General features: G+C 50.4%; 1 non-coding gene across 1 annotated transcript; it reads left to right on the top strand.

Annotated features, from left to right (window-relative positions):
* Window positions 1–3,090: 3,090 nt before the first annotated feature.
* On the top strand, window positions 3,091–3,162 carry TRNAT-CGU (transfer RNA threonine (anticodon CGU)). The gene has a single exon. It is a non-coding gene; the product is annotated as a tRNA-Thr (tRNA).
* The last annotated feature ends 4,353 nt before the right edge of the window (window positions 3,163–7,515 follow it).

Raw genomic sequence — 7,515 nt, 5'->3', positions numbered from 1 at the left:
CTTTGAATTCTCCTTTTTATGCTTTAAAAAGTTTCCTGTCTCCAACAAATGGTGCTGGGAAAGCTGCATATCCACATGCAAAATAATGAAGTTGGATGCTTACTTTACACCACATACAAAAATTAAGTCAAAATGGACTAAAGACCTAAACATAAGACCTGAGTTGATATAACTCTTAGAACAAAAAAGAGGGGGAAGGCTTCAGGACATTCGATTTGGCAATGACTGATTGCTTGAAGAGGACACCAAAAAAAAAGCAATGAAGGCAAAAATAGACAAATGGAACTACATCAAACGGAAAACTTCTGCACAGTAAAGGAAACAACAGAGTGAAAAATCCAACTAAGGAATGGGAGAAAATATTTGCAAACCATATATGCGATAAGAGGTTAACATCCAGGATACATAGAGAACTCCTAAAACTAAAACCCAAACAAACAAAAACCCAATAACCTGATTTAAATATTAGCAAAGAACTTAAATAGACATTTCTTCAAAGAAAAACAAATGGCCAACAAGCATATGAAATATGCTCAACGTCACTGTTCAGGGAAATACAAACCAAGCACAATGAAATTACACAACCTCACACCTGTAAGGATGGCCACTATAAAAACAAAACAAGTATTGGCACGGATGTGGAGAAATCTGAACCCTTGTGCACAGACTGTGGGATTGTAAAATGGTGTAGCCACTATGGAAAACTGTTGGGAGGTACCTCAAAAAATTAAAAATGGAATTACCATGTGATCCAGTATTCCCACTTCTGTGTATATATCCAAAAGAACTGAATACAGGATCGTGAGATACTTGCACCCCCATGTTCATTGCAACATGATTCACAATAGCCAAGAGGTGGAAGTAAACTCAATGTCCAATGACAGATAAATGGATAAAGAAACATACAATGGAATACTGAGCCTTAAGAAAGGAAATCATGTCATATGTCGATGAACACGGATGAACCTTGACCTTATGCTCACTGAAATAAGGCAGTCACAAAAAGAAAGACACTTATATGAGGTACCCTGAGTAGTCAAATTCTTACAAACAGCAGAACGGTGGTAGCCAGGGGCTGGGGGAGGAGGGAAAGGGGAGTTGCTGCTCAGTGGGTGCAGAGTTTCCCTTTTGCAAGATGAAAAAGTTGCAGAGATTGTTACACAGCCATGGGCCTGTAATTAACACTGTTGTACATTTCAAAACGGTTGACAGTGATTTTTATAGCTTTCCTGACTTCCCCCAAATCTCCACCAACTATACTTTTAAAAAATTTCTACAAATAAGCAAGGACGACTTGGGCAGTGGAGGTGGCACGGTCGGCAATGGAGGGATTGGTCTGGTTTGTGTCCCCACCCTTGACGCCTGTGTACACGAGGGCTGGGGCCTGAGGGAGGCTGGCAGTTGGCCACCCCCTGCCCTGGGACTGGGACTCCCCTTCCCCACCCATCCCCACTCACCTCTCCTGGAACAGACGCTATGGCCACAGGCCAAACAAGGACACAGGGACCTAGTTTCGTTTCCGTTTTTAAAAAAAATTTTTTTTTAATTTATTTTGGCCCCCTCTCGCGGCCATGCGGGATCTTATGTCCCCGACCAGGGATCGAACCCGTGCCTAACTGCAGTGGAAGTGTGGAGTCCTAACCTCTGGACGGCCAGGGAATTCCCTTCCTTTCTTTTTAATTTAAAGAAAATACAAAACCTACAGTATCGGGCTTCCCTGGTGGCGCAGTGGTTGAGTCAACCTACCAGTGCAGGGGACACGGGTTCGTGCCCCGGTCTGGGAAGATCACACATGCCACGGAGCGGCTAGGCCCGTGAGCCATGGCCGCTGAGCCTGCACGTCCGGAGCTTGTGCTCCGCAATGGGAGAGGCCACAGCAGTGAGAAGCCCGCGTACCGCAAAAAAAAAAAAAAAACCCTACAGTATCGTAATAAACACTCTTATCCCCAACTTCTCAGCTTTCTGCCTCTTTCACAGAATAGAAACAAAACATTACCAGTAAACTCCCCTTTGCTCCCTATCTCCAGTCTCCCCCTCTCTATTTTTCTAATGTTTTTACTTTTATCTACTTTGTGTGTCTTTCCCTTTGCTTTAGTAAATGGCACGTATTGTTCTACATCTTAAAATCACATGTGCTTTTGTGCTCCTTCTATGCTAATCATGCCTTTGAATCTAGATCATTCCTTCTAAGAGTGTCCTACTGTTCCGTGGTATGGCCAGACTAACAGACTCCTCCATTCAGGTCGCCTCCAGCTGGTCACTCTAGCACTGTCCCCAGAACATCCCTGGGGGCATCTCTTGTGCGCCCACACCTGACCCTCCTGGGCAAGGCCACAAACATGTTTACTCGGAGTCTCCAGGCCCGAGGCCCGTGCCAGAGGCTGAAGGGCAAGAGGGTAGCGAGAGCAACCGAGGAAGGTTTTGCTTACACAGACGGCCGCCCCTGAGGGATCAGCCAGGCGCGCTCACTTCCCTTCACCGCTGCAGCGTGGCGCCCATCTCTCCCGGCTCCCTGCATCTTTCTCCAAGGGCCAGTCCCGTTCCTGCCTGCACCGCCCTTCTTGCCCCCTCGGTTCCCCGTGGACTCGGCCCGAGCTCCAGCACGCCGCCCCAGTATCCTGCCGACCGGATGGAAATGACCCGGCCAAGGTCACACGGCGGCGCCCGAGCCGGCGGAGACGCCAGCGCGGACGCTGTGCCCTGGCTCGCTCGCCGCCGCCGTCTCCGCTTCGGCTCCGTCACTGGCGTCGGTCGTGGTTTCTCCCCACCTGAGTTCTCCGCCCGCCGCCGCTCCTTTCGGATGCCCCTCGGGCCTCTCCGCAGGCGCCGTGCCCCTGGGGGCGCTAGAGGTGGGGCGGGCCCGGGCCGGTCCGGCGGGTGCCGCGAGTTCGGATCCCGCCGCCGGTAGGACGCGGGCGCCTGGCCTTGACGCTGAGAGGGCCGCAGCAGCTCCGAGAGCTAGGTCCCGGACTGCGGGTGTGGAGGGCAAGGCGGCTGGGCCGGGGGCGGGGCCGGAGGCGAGGCGCCGCCCCTCCCGCGCCTGCGCCGCCTCCCCTCCACTGAGAGCTTCCACCGCTCCCTCGGCTGTCAGGCGCGGTGGCCAAGTGGTAAGGCGTCGGTCTCGTAAACCGAAGATCGCGGGTTCGAACCCCGTCCGTGCCTGGTTCTTGAAATTGGGGTCGATAGTGGGGGCTTCGGTGTTCCCATGTGTATCGCCTCTTTCCTCTGCGACGTGGTACTTTTTTACTTTTCACATTGTGTTCAGGCGTCCTCCAGTCCCACCCTTCCCCGTCCACCCGCATTCCTCGGCGCCGCGGTCACCAACGCAGGTCGAGCCAGGGCACCAGGGCTCGCGGGCACCAGCTATGTCGCGTTTCGCTGGCCGCCCTGCGTCTCCTCTCCCCGAACCTCCATTCACCCAGCCGCACTGGGCAGGGCGGGGCTGGCCTGGGATCCTTGTGTTACCTGTGGGGACACTAAGGCCCGCGCTAGGCATTGGTGTCGCCAGCGGCGGGTAAGGCGGAGGTAGAGGTCTGGTCTCACTGGTTTTGCGCGTCTCGAGGGTGGGAGAAATTTCCAGAACGGGCGTTGGAGTTTCTGGAGCAGTGGTTTCTGGGTTTTGCCTGAAAGGTGAGTTCTCCATGTGGTGCTCGCTGTCTGCCTTCTTGTCTAGGAAGCCAACCACATCGTTCAGCTGGCGGGTGCCTTTTCCTTTCCCAGCCCTTGTGAACTGACCCTTTACGTCTGGCCCCTAGCCAGTTATGATACTCCCCAAGTCATTTCTAGGATAAATAGACCAATTTAATATGACATGATGTTTAGTGCCTCTCATTCCTGATATGCTCTGGTCTATCTGTCCCCTTCTTCAATTGTGACACTCAGGACTGAAGTGACGCGTACTACTCCAGGTGTAGTCTCATTAATGTTACTTCACCTCCCTCATTCTATATCTCATACTTCTGTTAACGTGACCCAAAAACACACCTTTCTGCAGGTCCCGCTGCACAGTTGACCACGTGGAGCTTCAGGTGGATTGAATGTCAGCAGAGTCTCTTTGGGGCAGGATCATAGAAGACAGGATATGGGGCTCAGGAAGCAGGGAAATATATTGATCTTTTTCCCTAAGATTCCAATAAATGGAAGAGATACACTTAGCTTTTGAAGGGAATGCTGAGCTAGGGTACCAGCGTCATCGTGGAATTGTTCCTAAATGCAAATCGATTTCCCAGACATTCAGATTCCAGACATTCAGGGATAGGAAGGGGAAAGGTCCTGAACTACTGGGTATGGCCTTGAATCCTGTCCCTTAGTTTGGATTTCTGATGAGAAGGAACTCGGAGGCTGGACACTGGGTTTCCTGCAGCTGCTGGAGCAGAGAATTCCACCCCAACAGAGGGGGGTGGATGAGCCAAGCCAACGTCAATAAAAGAGGGTCAAGGTATAGAAGAGCTCAACATACAGATGTTGGGGGAAACATGGGCCCCCAGAGGCAGGGGTCAAGTATGGATCCCAAGTCAAGGTTGGTGAGAGGAGATGGAAGTGCAGGTGTGTCAGATACAAGCACCAGGGTGAGCGTTGGAGCCGAGAGGCCTAGCAAGTTACCTTGTAGGTAACTTGTAGTTACCTTGTAGTTACATTGTAGGCCCACAGGTATCTATACTTACCTCTGTGAGACTGGAGGTAGGTCATTGGCTTGAAGGGGGAGGGCAGAAGCAGAAGGAGACACCTGTGTTGAGTATATTGCATGACCCTTGTTAAATCACATACCCCGGATTTCAACTTCCTCAGTTGCAAAATTAGAGAGTTGAAAGAGATGTTTCCGAAATGCCTGTGGCTTGAAATTCAAAGTTTCTACCTCAGAGCTTGGCCCTTGGAGAAGCGGTGTGTGTGGGGGGGGCTGCCTTGAGCTAGCGCCACGCCCAGTCTCTCTTGGGGCTGCCAAAGTAGTGAATCATAGCATCCCCTTTCACAGTGGGACTTGGTTGTGGCGCCCTCACGGTGAGACTATATGGCCCTGGCTCCCCCATCCAGAGTTACAGCCAGTCCTCCCTGATGGGCAGGACCAGAGCTACGAAACCCCTCCCCCTGTCAGTTTCCCCTTGCTCTGACCTCCCCACAGTGGCTCCCCCCAGAGTCTAGGATAAACACAGGGCCTCTGGGACTGCAGTTGGAGAGCCACGTATGCAGGCACAGTCATTTGTGGGCAGCTAAAAACCTCCAGGATATTTTTAAAAATACAAACTACTTTAGGTCAGGCCGCTTCTTTCCTGCGAGCAAATATTATTTGACTTAAAAGCAGAATTTGGCAAGTGTATATATTTTGCCTTGTGCCGTCAGTTTTAGTCCAATATTCCAGCCTGGAGATGTCTATTTTTAAATCTTTTATTGTACAATAAAACACAATTTCAGAAACCACGCACATTAAGTGAATGTCTTAATGAGTTATAAGTAGAACACCACCCAGGTCAGAGAACTTTGCCAGACACCCAGAAACCTCTTTCATGTGCCCCCCCTTGCAATCACAACCCCCTACAGCCAAAGGCAACCGTACCCCTTACTTTTATAGTAATCAATCACTTCCTTGCATTTTAACTTATCACCTTGTTGTACATCTTTATACCCTACAGTTTAACTTTGCCCATTTTAAAAACTGATGTGTCTTTTAAGCTTTTTTTTTTTTCCAACCACTAGGATTCTCTTCCTTCCCTTTTATTTTCTTGCAGTGTGTCTGTCTGTTGAGGAACCTGGCCCATTTGACCTGGAGAGTTTCCCATAGTCTAGACTTTGCTGGCTGCAGACTCAGTGCAGTTCCATTTCTTCTGTCCTCGGTATTCCCTGCAAATTAGCAGCTAGATCCAGACACTGGATCAGAGTCAGATTCCATCCCTTTGGTGAGACTCACGTGTCACCTTCTCTGAGAAACCTCTGATTCCCCCAGGTAATGAGTCACAGCTTACTGTCTGGGACCCCTCTGCGTGTTTCACACCATAGCTGGGAGGCCCCTCAGGACTGGGACAGTGTCTTGCTTGTGTCTGTGTTTCCAGCATCTGGCACAGAGGCAGAGCCCTCTTACAAGACAGGACCCTGCTTAAAGGGTTGCGGAGGTCTTCCCAGAGGAGGTGATGTCATACCTGGGTTCTGGAGGATGAACAAGAATTTGCCAGAGCACCACAAACAATCTTGGCTACTTCTGCCCTCATTCAGTCACCGTTGACACTCAAATATCATGATCTAGGTTGCAACTAAGCAGGCAGGGGTGCTTTTCTCCTCCCTAAGCCCCACTCCCACCCCCAGCGGCCAACCCCTCTGACCTTGCACCGAAAATGAAATTTCAAATTAAGAAACGAATACTGTCTGTCCATGCTTTTATAAGCAAACACTAAAGGTCCAACCCTATACTTTGCGACAAAAGTTGCCAGTTTGGAATCATGGTCTGATAGGAATGAAAGCAACCACCCAACCCTCTCATTGTACAGCCACAGAGACAGGCAAAGAGAAGGGAAATGATTTGTTCAAGATCATCCAGGAAGCGCTACCTTTGTGACATAGGTTAAGCTCCTCTGCTGGATGAGCACGAATCTGCTTGGGAAAGTCATCTCTGATTATAACCTGACATGTACCCAGGAGATGGCCCATCTCTTTGCCAACCCACGGGGCAAGCAGGTACTTCTCTTGTCTAATATTCACCCCTGATCAATAGAAAAAGCACATAGTGAACAAAATCACTAGGCTTGACCCCAGTACTCAGGCTGTGGAGACAAGGGAGGGACACAGAAACTCCCTATCACCAGTTGGAATCCCCAGGAGACAGACTCCTAGATCTTCTGAACCAAGGGCTCTCCCATCTTCCAGGCACTTACCCTGCCCAGAGAAAGCCTTTCTGAGAACCCCGAGTGAGAGGGCTGGCACTCTGAGCCAGCAGGGCTTCTTTGTGTCCTTACTTTCCAGGATTTTCCCACCACCCTCTCAGCCTCACTCCCTGGGTCACGTTCAGAGTGACCACCTGCCTCCTCCCCACCCCCCCATCAGGCAGGAAAACTGCATCCAGCTCGAAGCACTGCCTTGGCCTTGTGGAAATAGCATTACACCTGGAAAGAATCGACTCCTTTCTGGGGACTTTACCCCCCTGCTGCTTCTTGCAGGCAAAGGTTGTGTCCTGTCTTCTCAAGAGAGGAGAAGCTGGGAGAAATCACAGAGAAAATCCCATCCCAGTTTTGCCAATGACAAACGGAGGCCCCAGGCAGAGAACTTAGCAGAGTTTTCATAGGAGTGAGGAGGTGAAATGGGCTCGGATGTTGACAGAATCGATGATCCCAGTAGTGGCTTTTCTGCTGTAAAGATTTCATGCCAAAACCTGTCTTTCCCCTGAGCTCTGGGGCTCTCCTTCTGTCCAAGCCATCTGGGCCGAGAGAAACAAAAGCCATGTACATTGCCACCTGAGAAAAATCTGCTGAGAAAATCAGCCCCATGAATTCCATATTCACACACAAAATATTTTATTTGCAGTCCTTCTCT

Source organism: Phocoena phocoena, chromosome 19 (assembly GCF_963924675.1).
Source record: "Phocoena phocoena chromosome 19, mPhoPho1.1, whole genome shotgun sequence".
Lineage (NCBI taxonomy): Eukaryota > Metazoa > Chordata > Mammalia > Artiodactyla > Phocoenidae > Phocoena > Phocoena phocoena.
This window is presented reverse-complemented; position numbering and strand designations above follow the sequence as displayed.